Below are 14,925 nucleotides of genomic sequence, written 5' to 3' on the forward strand. Positions count from 1 at the left end.
GTATTGTTTAGGCAATGTTACCCAATTGTATAAGTTGCTTACTGTCTTGTGCCAATCTATGTGAATAACGTAAGAGTGGTCCGAACTGGTGGGCAAGTCCTATTTGAACATTATAAAAATAGTAGACAGGCCAGGATTGGGGCTCTTTTCGCCCTTTTCACCTTTTTGGGTTTTCTTGCTCCATCTTGGACCTTGCTCCTGCTCCAGCCTCGCCTCGGGCGGACACGCCGAGCCGCAGAGGCTGGGAGCCTGCACACGCCTGGACCCTCACCGGGAGAAAGGGACTCCCTGCAAAGCTACAGACTGTGAGTAGCTGACGAACTATTAAATCAAACCACAAAGACTCGAAAGAACTCTCTTTAAACATCATAGACTCTTCAATTTGCCATTTTCTGAGATGTTACTTTGACCTCGATCAAAAGAATTCACAAGGGTGGTGTAGTTTCGGGAAGAGGGAATTCGCATTGCAATCAATCACTGATAAAATAGTCAACGCCTCACGTATTTCCCCCATAACTCTGCCGCCAAACTGCGTTCCTCGACAGATGCCACGAGAACTTGTGTTTTCCAGTGAATAAGTGACACCACTGACTTCTATGACTGTCTGGAGGTTGCTGAAAACTTTTTTGTGCATTAGCTGGGATCAGATTTAGCCTGAATTTTCAGCTGATTTTCGGTGATGGGGGAATTGATGAGAGCTGAGTGGTTTTCGAGCCAGAGTTTGGAAAGCGAACACGCTCACGGCTTCCGAATGCGATCTTAATTCACATCTATACGTCTCCAGCTCCTGGCATCTTCCCATCATTCTCAGGAGGGACTGAAAACATAGTATTTGGTGCTTATTAAAATTACACATCCGCCCTCCTTCCAAAGAGTCTTGATTTACTGCAGGTTGTTGGTGTGTCGCATGCGGACATCTTTAGAGAACAGCTTTCTTATCGCTGCGAACAGTGAATGGCTTCCAGTGCTCCGCGAGCGGCGAGCGGCGATGCTGTAGCCATTGTGAAAGGTAGGAAACCATGAAATCTATAAGCCCATTTGGCAGAAGGAGCAGTTGCTGGTGCCAAGATTTGGTTACTGACCCACAGTTTCCTGTTTTGAAATCTATTAATTGATTCGCAAAGAGCATCCTTTGGAAAACAAGAACTCAGACAGACTGGCACAGGCTGGAGCTCCGCCAAGACTGCTCGGGAAGGTTGCCATGCTGGGAGCGAGCGAGGGAGAGAGAGAGCGAGTGAGAGAGCTGAGGAAGGGAGGAAAAAAAAAGGCAAGACTTGGCACGGCTCAGTCAAATCAGCTTCTTTTGTCTGCTTTCTCGGCTTGAGCTTCAGGAAAGAAAACCATCCTGGGGTACAGCAAAACTCACAACTTTTTGGTTTTCAAACTTAGCTTTTTAAGTCTCTTGGGCTGCCTGGAAGTGGTGGTACATTAAATGAGGTTCGGTTGCCAGGGATAGGGGAAATAAAACAGGAAGCCTCCACAATGTCAGTTTATACATCAGGGAACTAGGAGATTTGATTTTGATTTATTTTTTTTGAGGGGGGGTGGGGAGGGATATATCTGATGAAACTGTGAGGGAGCCGAGAAACTTGGAAGATTACAGAGGGAATGGCTAAACGAAAGGGAGAATTTTCATCTTCTGCAACATCAGCAACAAAAAAGTTTTCATCGGCACGAGAATGCTTTAAAGCCAAGTTCAGAGCTCCTGCGGAATATGCTCGGGATGGGAATTCCGGCGTTTCTCTCACGTGCGCTGCAGAAACCAACTTTTAATGGAACCTCCTGAAAGATTTCGTCTCACCCAGCCATGAAGTAAGAGTAGAGGCAAAGTTGTGACATCTTAATGTCAAAGTAAGTGTGTTGTTAAAGCAACAGGATTTGTTTTTGCTGCTTCGTGCAGTCCGAACTCCAGCTCCTAGCTGTTAGTGGCAACACTGAAGACTCAGGGCAAGCCGAAAACACCCAGACTACGCCTGAAGGGCAAGGAAAGAAATGACAGCGTGGTTGTTTTGCTGCTGCTCTGAAACGTTTCTTCAAGTGCATCTTACTAGAGGCTGTGTGAAACTCTGCAGTTCTCCACTCTGGGAGGAAATCAGAGATGGAAAAATAGTGACTTCTTCCAAGTGAGGAATGTTTGAAGATGACAGAGCTGGGTTTGAACCGATGACACTGGATATAAAATCCTTCTCTTTGTAGCTACGGTACCTGTTTGCTGTAAATTGTGAGACAATCTGCTCTTTGCTCATACGTGGATTAAACAAATCTGTGGTGACTGGAGCGTGGATGTCTCATGATTTCAATAAAAATAAGGACCTAAAAATCCATTGTTTGTTTTCTCCAAGGGTACCTGGATTTTCAGGGAGACAGGTCCCTAATTTCTGCTTTCCTAGGAACAAATGCTAGTATACTGCCTCTTAGGCCTGGATGTGGTTGGATTATGCTACTTCTGCTGTGGCAATCAGCATTGTTGTTTCAGAGAGTTAACTGTAAAGCGTAGATTGTTATGGATCGCCTTCACTTAGAGTAAGTATTCTACTATCCTTAAAGAATAGATTGTTCAGCTTGTGAGATGTGCAATTTCTGGCATGCTGCAGAAGTACATTTGCCTAATTCTTCTGTGCCGAAGGGAAGTAAGAAAGAACACTAATGAAAAGCATTTTGTGTTTGTATTTCAACTGCATCTCGTGGCAGTTTGCTTACTGGGCTGCTGGAATTAACTGTAGGTCTTTCTGATGATGTAGAAGAACTCGGGTTACTGAATATGACATTAAGTTAGGTTCATAGCAAGATGTGTCAGATTTTTACTACACCAGTGACCCTTTTTGAAAGATCCTGTAGTTAAATAGCGGGTGAGATGCTGTTGTGATTGCCATTTGCTGTCCTGTGATTGCCATTTGCCATCTTGTGATTGCCGTTTGCCGTCCTGTGATTGCCATTTGCCGTCCTGAAACCTTTTAAAGTGGCGTCTTAGTGATTTTTTTCTTTGGAAGGGAAGTATCTCCATCACTATAAACCCATCAACCCTGTCTGTTTAGATCACAGAAAAATGTATTCCACGACTCTGTGTTGGAACAGACCCCTCGCCACAGATGACAAATGCTGCTAGGTGGAAAGAAAGCGCTTGCAGCGGTTCGCTTTGGTTTTCGGCGTGGTTAAGCTGCTGCGTTGTTCATTCCTGCACAGGCATTAACATGTGATGGGAGCAGGGAAACGGAGAGATGTGATGGCTGTTAAGTTTACAATCACAGGAGCGTAGCAGGTTTGTCTGTTGGCACATTCTGAAGTGAATATCCTGTATTTCTTAGAAGCAATACCGAGCCTCCAAACATGAGGCTGCTCTAACCACGGCATTTCAAGCTGAATTTTTCCGTGGGTGTCCCTATGGAAAGTCACAAAAGCAATAGAAAACATTTATCGTGGTACCTCTAAGTGGAAGCAAGCCCAGAATATTACCATAACCACGTTTCTCTCCTCAATGCTTTTTAGATCCTTTTTAATCATCCCCTTCAAGTATTTCTCAAGTTTTAAATGCTCAACATGTGGGTCCGTGCAGTGCGTTTACAAACAGGGGCATTTGTACAACCAACCATTGGCACATCTGCTGGGGCTGAAGTTATTTTGAGAGCAATTAGCCACAGTTTTGAAAGCATTTCTTTATCTTTTGAGATTCCTGGTTGGCTTTTTTATTTTGTTGTTGTTGTTTCCTAAATAAGAGCTACATCACCAGAAATTTCTTTTGGCCTACATCATGTGGCAAGTGTAGATTTTCTTTCTTTCTACTTTTAAAAGTTCATCTAAGTGCATGGTTTTTGGGGTAAACCTGCACGTGGCAAGTGAAAATGAAAAGGTGAATCGTGTGGTTTAAATGGTTGATTCCAGGATGGGGATTGGATTGCAGGGTAATGTAATTTGTGAGTGTAAATTGACAGAGTTTATTGTATTTCTGTATTTTATTTACAAATGATATCATAATTTAGAGTTTTTGGGATACTTTACTCACAGAATGGTAGGGACCTCTGGGTATCACCGAGGCCAAGCCCTCTGCTAAAGCAAGGTCACCCAGAGCAGGTTGTCCAGGATCGTGTCTAGCCACGTGTGGAATCACTCCAGAGAAGGAGATTCCACAACCTGTCTGGGCAGCCTGTGGCAGTGACACTAACACCTTTCTGGGCAGCCTGTTCCAGTGCTCTGTCACACTCACAGAAAAGGCAGTTCAGATGATACCTCCTGGATTCTGGTTTGTGCCTGTTGCCCCTTATTCTGTCACTGGGCACCAATGAAAGAAGCCTCAGGGGTGATCTCATTGCTGTCTACAGCTACCTGAAAGGAGGCTGTAGCCTGGTGGGGTTGGTCTCTTCTGCCAGGCAAGCAGCAACAGAAGAAGGGGACACAGTCTCCAGTTGTGCTGGGGGAGGTCTAGTCTGAATGTTAGGAGGAAGTTGTTGTCAGAGAGAGTGATTGGCATTGGAATGGGCTGCCCAGGGAGGTGGTGGAGTCTCTGTGCCTGGAGGTGTTGAAGCCAAGCCTGGATGAGTCACTTAGTGCCATGATCTAGATGACTGGCTAGGGCTGGGTGCTAGGTTGGACTGGATGAGCTTGGAGGTCTCTTCCAACCTGGTTGATTCTATGATTCTGTGTCTGTTGTATTTCTTGCTTCTTTCTCATTTCAGTGTTATTGAAGTCCTTAACTCCCAGCATTGATGTAATTTTACATTTCAGATGTAATGAGACACCTTTTCCCTTTGTAAAGCTTTTCCTGTCATATGGATTCACCTTGCACAGTCCAATTCCTTTGTTTTTTGTGTAAATTCACCTGAAAGGGACAGGTTAAATGCTGACTGAACCAATTATAGCAGCAAGAGCGCTGCGCTTCCCTGCGATACCATCTCACCGTCTCTAGTACCGCTGTGTTGTGGTTCTTCTCTAGGTGGGAAACCTACTTCTTGTTATTTTATTCATAACAGCTGACATAGTGAGTGCTCTGTTGCAATGTGTGTTTATGCTAATGTCAATGCCCAGCTATATCTTGCCACTTCAACCTTTGTTGCTTCTTTAGACCATTTGGAAAGTGGTGCGGTTTGAGTACCCAACACATTTGAATGAAGAGGGTGAATAGTTGTATGGACGCTCAGTTACTGATGCCTAGAATTCATTTTCATGCACTCTTGGCTATTAGTTAGTGAGATTTTAAGTTGAAAGAATCACTTTACATTCTCGTGAGAGAATTGGGCCAAGTTCAGTATCTACAGTGTGGGGATGTAGGACTCCTTGCTCCCATTTTTCCTTTCTAGTCAGCAAAGGTAGGCACTTTAAGGCATCTTCATTTGTTGGACATGTGTACTTTTCCAGTCATAGAATCATAGAATCAACCAGGGTGGAAGAGACCTCCAAGCTCATCCAGTCCAACCTAGCACCCAGCCCTATCCAGTCAACTAGACCATGGCACCAAGTGCCTATCCAGTCTTTTCTTGAACACCCCCAGGGATGGTGACTCCACCACCTCCCTGGGCAGAACTGGCAGGTTGGCTTAGCCTTGAGAGTGGTGGTGAGTTGAATCCAGTTGGTGACCAGTCATTAGTGGTTTTCTCCAGGTCCCAGGACCAGGGCCAGTACTCTTTAATATCTTACTAAGTTTGCGGGTGACACCAAGTTGGATGGAAGTATTGATCTGCTCAAGGCTAGTTATTTAGTCAGGGTGGATGATTAGCTGAGGCCAATAGGGTGAGACTCATCAAGGCCATGTGCTGGGACCTGCATTTGGGTCACAATTGTGCCAAGAATGCTACAGGCTTGGGGAGAGGTGGGTGGAAAATGACCTGAGGTTCACAGATGGCTGAACATGAGCCAGCAGACCAAGAAGACAGAATCTCCCCACCTCCAGCTTTGCTCCATTCCCCCCAGTCCTGGCACTCCCTGACAGCCTCAAAAGTCCCTCCCCAGCTTTTTTGTAGCCCCCTTCAGATCCTGGCAGGCCACAAGAAGGTCACCTGGGAGCCTCCTCTGCTCCAGCCTGCACAGCCCCAACTCTTTCAGTCTGTGCTCACAGCAGAGCTGCTGCAGCCTCTGAGCATCCTCCTGGCCCTGCTCTGGACACACTCCAGCATCTCCACAGCCCTCTTGTCCCAGGGGCTCCAGAACTGGCTGCAGTACTCCAGGTGGAGTCTCAGCAGAGCACAGCAGAGGAGGAGAATCCCCTCCCTGGCCCTGCTGGCCACACTTCTGCTGCTGCAGCCCAGGCTCTGCTTGGCTTTCTGGGCTGCAAGTGCACACTGCTGGCTCCTGTTGAGCTTCTCCTCTAGCAGCACCCCCAAGTCCCTCTCCTCAGGGCTGCTCTCCAGCCACTCACTGCCCAGCCTGCATTTGTGCTTGGCATTGCCTCCACCCAGCTGCAGGACCTTGCCCTTGGTCTTGTTGAACCTCCTGAGCTTGGCTTGTGCCCACCTCTGCAGCCTGCCCAGCTCCCTCTGGATGGATCCCTGCCCTCCAGCCTGGCTGCTGCACCACACAGCTTGGTGTGGGCAGCAAACTTGCTGAGGCTGCACTCAGTGCCTCTGTCCATGGCACCCACAAAAATGTTGACCAAGATGTTGAACTAATGACAGTAAAACTTGGATGGTCGTAATTGGTAAGGGCTCTTGAAGCCTGTAGTGCAATGGACATGGGGCTGAAGCAGCTCTGCCTTCTGTAGTGCAATGGACTTGAGGCTCAAGCAGCTCTGTCTCCTGAGGTCCACCCAGCAGTGAGGATGATCCATAGGAGGTATTCTTTGGTATTTTATTTTTCTTTATTCTCTTAATTTCCTTCTTTTAGTATTTTGAAGCAATTGTGTAACAGAAAGGAGAGAAGTGTAAAGTCTTTTGACCTGTTCCTCTGGAATGGTACCTCTGGATCCCCTGGTCTTGTAGTGCAAGGAAACTCAGGAAACTCAGGATACTCAGAACAGGCTTTTTTGTGATCTTTCAGCTTGTTTTCTTACTCCAGTTTTTGGGGTTTGTTTCTTCTACTCTCTGTTATCCTTCCTGTATGTGAAACTTGCTGTGTTCTGTGCTTGGTCAGCATCCTCTTTATTGCTATCACAGCCAGTTTCAGTGATGCTACCTGCTTTTGAGCTGTTGGGTAGACATTTGCATGTGGTATTTTCCTTCAGCTGTTTCATCCTCTGGGATCAGGTGTAATCCCACTGGAAGCAATTATGTCTGATACTACCAGAAAACATGACATCTCACTGTGTCTTGGGATAAAAGGGCATGGCACCGTGCCCTGCAGTGCCCAGGGTTGTGTTTGCCTTGTGGATTCTTTTATATAGGGCCCACTGAAACAAATCTTTTGGGTTTTAAGCAGCCAAAGGTAGTTTTAAAATGGAAAAAAAATAATTAACATAAAGCAGATAGTGAAAAAATGAGAGAAAATGAGAAAAATGGTAAGAAGGAAAATGAATTGAGTGAAAAATGCAAGAAAATGGCAAAAATGGTAAGAAGGGAAATGAATTGAGTGAAAAAATGCAAGAAAATGGCAAAATGGGTAAGAAGGAAAATAAATTGAGTGAAAAAAATAAAGAAAAAAGGCAAAAATGGTAAGGAAAATTAAGTGTGAAAAAAATGAAAGCAAATGGCAAAAATGGTAAGAAGGAAACTAAATTGAGTGAAAAAATGAATGAAAATGGCAAAATGGTAAGAAGGAAAACAAACTGAGTGAAAAAATGAATCAAAATGGCAAAAAGGGTAAGAAGGAAAACAAATTGAGTGAAAAGATGAAAGAAAATGGCAAAAATGTTAAGAAAAATAAGAGAGGATAAGAAGAAATGTCTTTAGATGAGATCTTTAATGAAGTTTTCTCTCTTCACAATTGCTATTAGGAAATGATGCTGACCAAGAACATCAGGAGCATCCTGGCCTTGTGTCAGCAATTGTATGACCAGCAGCACTAGGGAAGCTGTGATCCCAGTGTACTCAGCTCTGGTGAGACCATATCTGAATATTGGATGCAGTTTTGGTCACCTCGTGAAAAGAAGCATGTTGAGGTGATGGAGCATGGCCAAAGGTCATAAAAGCTGCTGAAAGGTCTAGAGAAAAAGTCTTGTGAGTAGCTGAGGTGACTACCTGAAGGGAGGCTGTAGACAGGTGGGGTTGGTCTCTTCTGCCAGACAACCAGCAACAGAACTCAATAGAATCAAGCAGGTTGGAAGAGACCTCCAAGCTCAGCCAGTCCAACCTAGCACCCAGCCCTGGCCAACCAACCAGACCATGGCACTAAGTGCCTCAGCCAGGCTTGGCTTCAACACCTCCAGGGACGGCGACTCCACCACCTCCCTGGGCAGCCCATTCCAATGCCAATCACTCTCTCTGCCAGGAACTTCCTAACAACATCCAGCCTAGATCTGCCCTGGAACAACTTGAGACTGTGTCCCCTTCTTCTCTTGCTGCTTGCCTGGCAGCAGAGCCCAACCCCACCTGGCCACAGCCTCCCTTCAGGTAGTTGCAGACAGCAATGAGCTCTGCCCTGAGCCTCCTCTGCTGCAGGCTGCACACCCCCAGCTCCCTCAGTCTCTCCTCACAGGGCTCTGCTCCAGGCCCCTCCCCAGCTTCCTTGCCCTTCTCTGGACACCTTCCAGCACCTCAACATCTCCTTGAATTGATGAGCCTGAGGTCACCCTTCAGCCTCCTCTTGTCCTTCTCCCTTGTCCCTCCTCTGTTTCAGGTTCCTAGCCCCAGGGTTTTTTGTTGGTTTTGTTTTTTCATGGCTCACTCATATTTAAGCTGTTATCTGGGTGATTGCAGGTGTTTTGTGCAGCTCAAATATTTAGAAATCAAGCTTTAATTTTGCCACTGGTGACAGCAGCCATTCCAAAAAGACATTCCTGAAGCAGCTGGAACCCAGCACATTCCATGCCTTAGGTAGCAGGAAGAGGCTTTCAGGGCTTTCTAGATCTGATTTCTGCAGCGTGGCCAAATGTTTCAATACCATATGCTGAAACTGGCTTTGGCTTTATTGGAAGGTGTAAGAGGCTGGTTCTTGGGAATATCAGGCTCCTCTAATTATCTAGGTAACATGTTTTAAAATGCTAGATTCTGTCTATGACTCATTCTGTCCCATTTGTTAGAGCTGACATTTCCATTTAATTTCCCAGTGGGATTCCATTCCATGTTTTCAAAACAGCATCAGTTGAAATTGTGTTTGTTTTGGTTGTTTGCCTTTATAAAGGGATTTTTTTATTGCTATTAGAGGAGTTGTAAAGTTGTTGAAATGGAAGGAAGTAGAGTTTTTAGAAAGGAAATGTTGGTTGAAGTTCCACTTGTTACTTTCTTCTACATTCAGTGCCTTGAACAGATGTCAAACTTTGGAGGCAGCTGTGGTGCTTCTAAATACAATATCAGAAACAAAGGATTTGGGAGTCTGCTGCATTTTCTGAGTTTGGTTATTCTTCAGTAAATTATAGAATCATAGAATCAATCAGGTTGGAAGAGACCTCCAAGCTCAGCCACTCCAACCTAGCCCCCAGCCCTGGCCAAGCAACCAGACCATAGCACTAAGTGCCTCAGCCAGGATTGGCTTCAACACCTCCAGGCACAGAGACTCCACCACCTCCCTGGACAGCCCATTCCAATGCCAATCACTCTCTCTGCCAACAATTTCCTCCTAACATCCAGCCTAGACCTTCCCTGCCACAACTTGAGACTGTGTTCCCTTGTTCTGTTGCTGCTTGCCTGGCAGAAGAGCCCAACCCCACCTGGCTACAGCCTCCCTTCAGGTAGTTGTAGACAGCAATGAGGTCTGCCCTGAGCCTCCTCTTCTGCAGGCTGCACACCCCCAGCTCCCTCAGCCTCTCCTCATAGGGTTTGTGCTCCAGGCTCTGATTAGTGCTCCTGTGATGCATCATAGACCAACAGCATGTTAGATATTGGAAGGGGCCTGTTACAGTGCTCCATCACCCTCATCATAACAGAGTGTCTCCTTGTATGGAGGCACAACCTCTTGCGTTCTAGCTTGTGCCTGTTGCTTCTTGTCCTATCAGTGGGCACCACTGAAAAGAGACCACCCCCTGCCTCTTGACACCCACCCCTCAGGTATTTATGGATGTTAATAAGATCTCCTCTCAGCCTTCTCTTCGCCAGCAGCTCCTTCTCTCTCTCACAGTCATGCATATTTATGTTGTCAGAATGATAAATGACAAACCAAGGTGGTAATTGGTCATCTGCCAAGGAGCAGACAGCCTGTCCTGCAGCAAAGTGGCATGGCTTAACCCCAGCTGGTGACTCAGCCCCACTCAGCTCCTTGCTCACTTTCTTCCCCCATCCAAGCACCATCACAGAAAAGTTTTTGCTCACATTCATGTGTAACCTCCTGGGTTGTGGTTTGTGCCTCTTGCCCCTTGACCTGTCCCTGCACATCACTGAAAAGAGTCTGGCCCCATCCTCTTGTCACTTGCTTGGTCAGCTTTGATAAGATCCCCTCTTAGTCTTTTCTTCCCCAGGCCTCTGCCTTCACATCAGAGAGATGCTTCAATACCCTCATCATCTTCATAGCCTCTAATGGCCTATCTCTGCTAGGCCTCTCTCTTGCTTGAACTGGAAAGTCCAGGACGGGATCCAGTATCATAGACTCATTGAATCAACCAGGTTGGAAGAGACCTCCAAGCTCATCCAGACCAACCTAGCACCCAGTCCTGGCCAATCAACCAGACCATGGCACTAAGTTATGTTACCTTCTACCCCATGCAGGGTTCTACACTTTGGCCACAACAACCCCTAAGCATCACTACAGGCTGGGAACAGAGTGGCTGAGAGCAGCCAGGAAGAAAGGCACTTGGGGATGCTGCTAGAGAGTAGCTGAAGATGAGACAGCAGTGCCAATGGCATCCTGGGCTGGCTCAGGAGCAGTGTGGGCAGCAGCACAAGGGAGGTTCTTCTGCCCCTGTGCTCAGCACTACTCAGGCCACAGCTTGAGTGCTGTGTCCAGTTCTGGGCTCCTCAATTCAAAAGAGATGTTGAGGTGCAGGAAGGTATCCAGAGAAGGGCAGCAAGGCTGGGGAGGGGCCTGGAGCACAGCCCTGTGAGGAGAGGCTGAGGGAGCTGGGGGTGTGCAGCCTGCAGAAGAGGAGGCTCAGGGCTGACCTCATTGCTGTCTACAGCTGCCTGCAGGGAGGCTGTAGCCAGGTGGGGTTGGGCTCTGCTGCCAGGCAAGCAGCAACAGAACAAGGGGACACAGTCTCAAGCTGTGCTGGGGGAGGTCTAGGCTGGATGTTAGGAGGAAGTTTTTGGCAGAGAGAGTGATTGGCATTGGAATGGTCTGCCCCGGGAGGTGGTGGAGTCGCTGTGCCTGGAGGTGTTGAAGCCAAGCCTGGCTGGGGCACTTAGTGCCATGGTCTGGTTGCTTGGCCAGGGCTGGGTGCTAGGTTGGAGTGGCTGAGCTTGGAGGTCTCTTCCAACCTGCTTGATTCTATGATTCCATGTCATGTTATTCTGCTTCTAATCTTTTTGCTCATTGGATTTTAAACATTTATGGTGGGGAACCATTTTGCAAGGATGTGTAACACAAAGATAATGATCACAGTGCTCTGCTGTTTTATGGGGCAGTAATCCCCTTGCCTGCTTGGAGAAGACTCCTTGGCTTTCATTCTCCTATGCTTTATGTTAGGGGATGGAGCTGGGTTATTGCCTTGTAAAACAGTGCTGCATCCCTGTTTTTGTTGGATGAATTCTAAATCTTTGCCTATCACTAGTTGCAGAGTACTTTCTGTCTTACAGCATTCCTGTTCTTTTCCTTCATGGCTTTGTCCTGCATTTGAGAACTGACAAATAAAAGATGAACCCTGCCTGATTTGCAGTACTCCGATGTTCATCTCTATCCTGAGAGTTTCTGTCTTGTAGGTCTGTTTTCTTCAGAGGAAAGTGAATCATGTCACTCTTCATGAGAAAACCTTCAGAGCCTGCCTACATTTCATTAAGTTCTTCAGTCTAAGATACCAGAGGATGTGGCAGTGATTTTAGTGTTGCTGTGGATCCCGCTTCATGGGAGTCTGCATGACAGAATCATGGAATGGTGGGGTTAGAAGTGACCTCAGGAGATCACCTAATCCAACCTCCCTGATAAGGCAGGTTCACCCAGAGCAGGTGAGCCAAGATTGTGTCCAGGTGGGTTTGGAATATCTCCAGAGAAGGAGACTCCAAAACCTCTCTGGGCAGCGTGGTCCAGGGCTCCATCACTCTCACAGGAAGGTTTTTCCTCCTCTTGAGTTGGAACTTCCCATTTGTGCCTGTTGCCCCTTTTGTCCACCTGGTTTCTACAACCACTGGGATGTGTGAACCAGTAGTAAGTAGATGTTAGCAAGGAACTTGAGTAGTACTACCCAAATGAATTTTAAGAAGGTTAGAATTTATTGAAGTTTGTACTGGTGTAAGCTGCAGCTCAGGAGGTTCCAGCTCAACACAAGGGGGAACTTCTTGACTGTGAGGGTCCCAGAGCACTGGCACAGGCTGCCCAGAGAGGTTGTGGAGTCTGCTTCCCTGGAGCCTTTCAAGGCCTGTCTGGATGTGTTCCTGTGTGACCTGTGTTAGATAGCATTGTCCTGCTCTTGCAGGGGGTTGGACTGGATGATCTCCTTGGGTCCCTTCCAACCCCTAACATCCTGTGAGCCTGTGTGATCCTGTGAACTAGGAATGTGGGGTTTTACCTGACAGTGCCACCATCAAGCTATTGTTGTTAGCACTTAGTTGTATACTGACCCCTCTGCATGTTGGTATCTGGCCTGCTTCAGCTCTTACTTGAAAAGATTTTAAGATTGGAATGGGCTGCCCAGGGAGGTGGTGGAGTCACCATCCCTGGAGTTGTTGAAGCCAAGCCTGGCTGAGGCACTTAGTGCCATGGTCTGGTTGCTTGGCCAGGGCTGGGTGCTAGGTTGGACTGGCAGAGCTTGGAGGTCTCCTCCAACCTGGTTGATTCTATGACTCTATGATTCTATGATGCTTTCTGAAGTGCAGTAATGCAGCAGGACAGTCAGTTCAGAAGTGTTGCCAGATAGACCTCCAGATTGATAGACTCTGTCTGCAGTGGAAGTTAATAGGATTTGTGACCCGATGTGTAACTGATGTGCTGAAGAAGAGTCTGAATAGCAGTCTTAGAAATGACTCCTTTTGTGAGGGCAACAATCTACACAGTTGGACAAGTTTGCTCAGTGTACAATTAACGAAGGAGAGTTTCCTGATGCAGGATCTGTGGTTGGGCTTGGCAGAAGGGCCATTCCTCTGCCTTATAGAGAATCATAGAATCATAGAATCAACCAGGTTGGAAGAGACCTCCAAGATCATCCACTCCAACCTATCACCCTGCCCTATCCAATCAACCAGACCATGGCACTAAGTGCCTCATCCAGGCTTTTCTTGAAGACCCCCAGGGACGGTGCCTCCACCACCTCCCTGGGCAGCCCATTCCAATGCCAATCACTCTCTCTGTGAAGAACTTCTTCCTAATATCCAGCCTATACCTACCCTGGCACAACTTGAGACTGTGTGTGAAGCAACTTGGATACAGTGGTCTCTATTCTTTGAAATCATTTGGAAGTTGAGCCTGGTGTTGTGCATGACCACCAGCTTACTAAGCAGTACTTGTTGTGGAGGAGTTGTCACACATCTAACTCAATCAGCAGAGATTCATGGACAGTGAAGCAATAACAAGGAACAGTTTGAGCAAGTGTAAGGACAAAAAAAGTCTTCCTAGTGAAAGTGTGACTCACCCTCTTGAGAGATCTGGAAGACTTGCCTGAATGTGCCACTCAGCAGTCTCCTCTGCCTTTGAATTTGTTCTGGCTTGGCCAGATTCAAAGGAAGTTTGAACTCTGAATTCAGGCTTCAGACCTCCAGTGGGCTTTCAAACCACATCTTCCTGTGACTGAAACGAGGAGGTGCTGTCTTTGTGTTCCTGTTACAACCCACAATGGCTTCAAGTGTGCTGCTTCTCTGTCAGCTTTCTTGGGTTGTAGGAGCCACACTCTCTTCACATACTCCTATTTTAGTAGTTCATAAACTGCTTGGTTAGATAAACAACTTCTTGGTACTTTGTAGGTATGCTGGAGAATACATCCTGGCCCACTGCTCCGTGCACAAGCATTCTGCTGCCTCAGGTTTAGATACACCACCAAAAAATGGTAGAATAGCTTCATGGTAGTCACAGACAACCACACAATCACAGCCTGGTAGGGTTTGGAAAGGACTTCTCAAAATTACCTCATCCAATCCCACTGCTAAAGCAGACTCACCTAGAGCAGGTTGCCCAGGATTGTGTCCAAGCAAGTTCTGCAGCTCTGGAGAAGGAGACTCTGCAACCTCTTTGTGTAGCCTGGTCCAGTGCTCTGGCACCCTTACAGGAAAGTTACTCCTCATGCTGAAATGAAACCTTCTAGGTTCCATTTTGTGCCTGTTGCCACTTGTCCTGGCACTGGACATCACTCAAGAGAGTGTGAACTTATTCCTGGCCTGGCTCAGGAGCAGTGTGGGCAGCAGGACAAGGGAGGTTCTTCTGCCCCTGTGCTCAGCACTGCTCAGGCCACCCCTTGAGTGCTGTGTCCAGTTCTGGGCTCCTCAATTCAAGAGAGATGTTGAGGTGCTGGAAGGTGTCCAGAGAAGGGCAGCAAGGCTGAGGAGGGTCCTGGAGCACAGCCCTGTGAGGAGAGGCTGAGGGAGCTGGGGGTGTGCAGCCTGCAGCAGAGGAGGCTCAGGGCAGAGCTCATTGCTGTCTGCAGCTCCCTGAAGAGAGGCTCTAGCCAGGTGGGGCTGGGCTCTGCTGCCAGGCAGACAGCACTAGAAGAAGGTGACAGAGTGTCAAGTTGTGGCAGGGTAGGTCTAGGCTGGATGTGAGGAGGAAGTTGTTGTCAGAGAGAGTGATTGGCATTGGAATGGGCTGCCCAGGGAGGTGGTGGAGTCTCTGTGCCTG

The 14,925-nt window shown here is 47.3% G+C and overlaps 1 protein-coding gene across 6 annotated transcripts in view; it reads left to right on the forward strand.

Annotated features, from left to right (window-relative positions):
* The window catches only part of MSRA (methionine sulfoxide reductase A), a 471,584-nt gene that overhangs the window by 21,756 nt on the left and 434,903 nt on the right, over positions 1-14,925 (forward strand). Inside the window, exon 1 of one of the 6 annotated variants that reach the window (XM_064146684.1) lies at positions 1,550-2,523. The exons of the other annotated variants lie outside the window; for them this stretch is intronic. The gene's annotated coding sequence lies outside the window, so the exon portion shown is untranslated. Of the gene's footprint in view, positions 1-1,549; positions 2,524-14,925 lie in introns of those variants that run through there. 6 annotated transcript variants of the gene reach the window in all.

The sequence above is a fragment of the Pogoniulus pusillus genome, chromosome 7, assembly GCF_015220805.1.
Source record: "Pogoniulus pusillus isolate bPogPus1 chromosome 7, bPogPus1.pri, whole genome shotgun sequence".
In the NCBI taxonomy this organism is placed as follows: Eukaryota; Metazoa; Chordata; class Aves; order Piciformes; family Lybiidae; genus Pogoniulus; species Pogoniulus pusillus.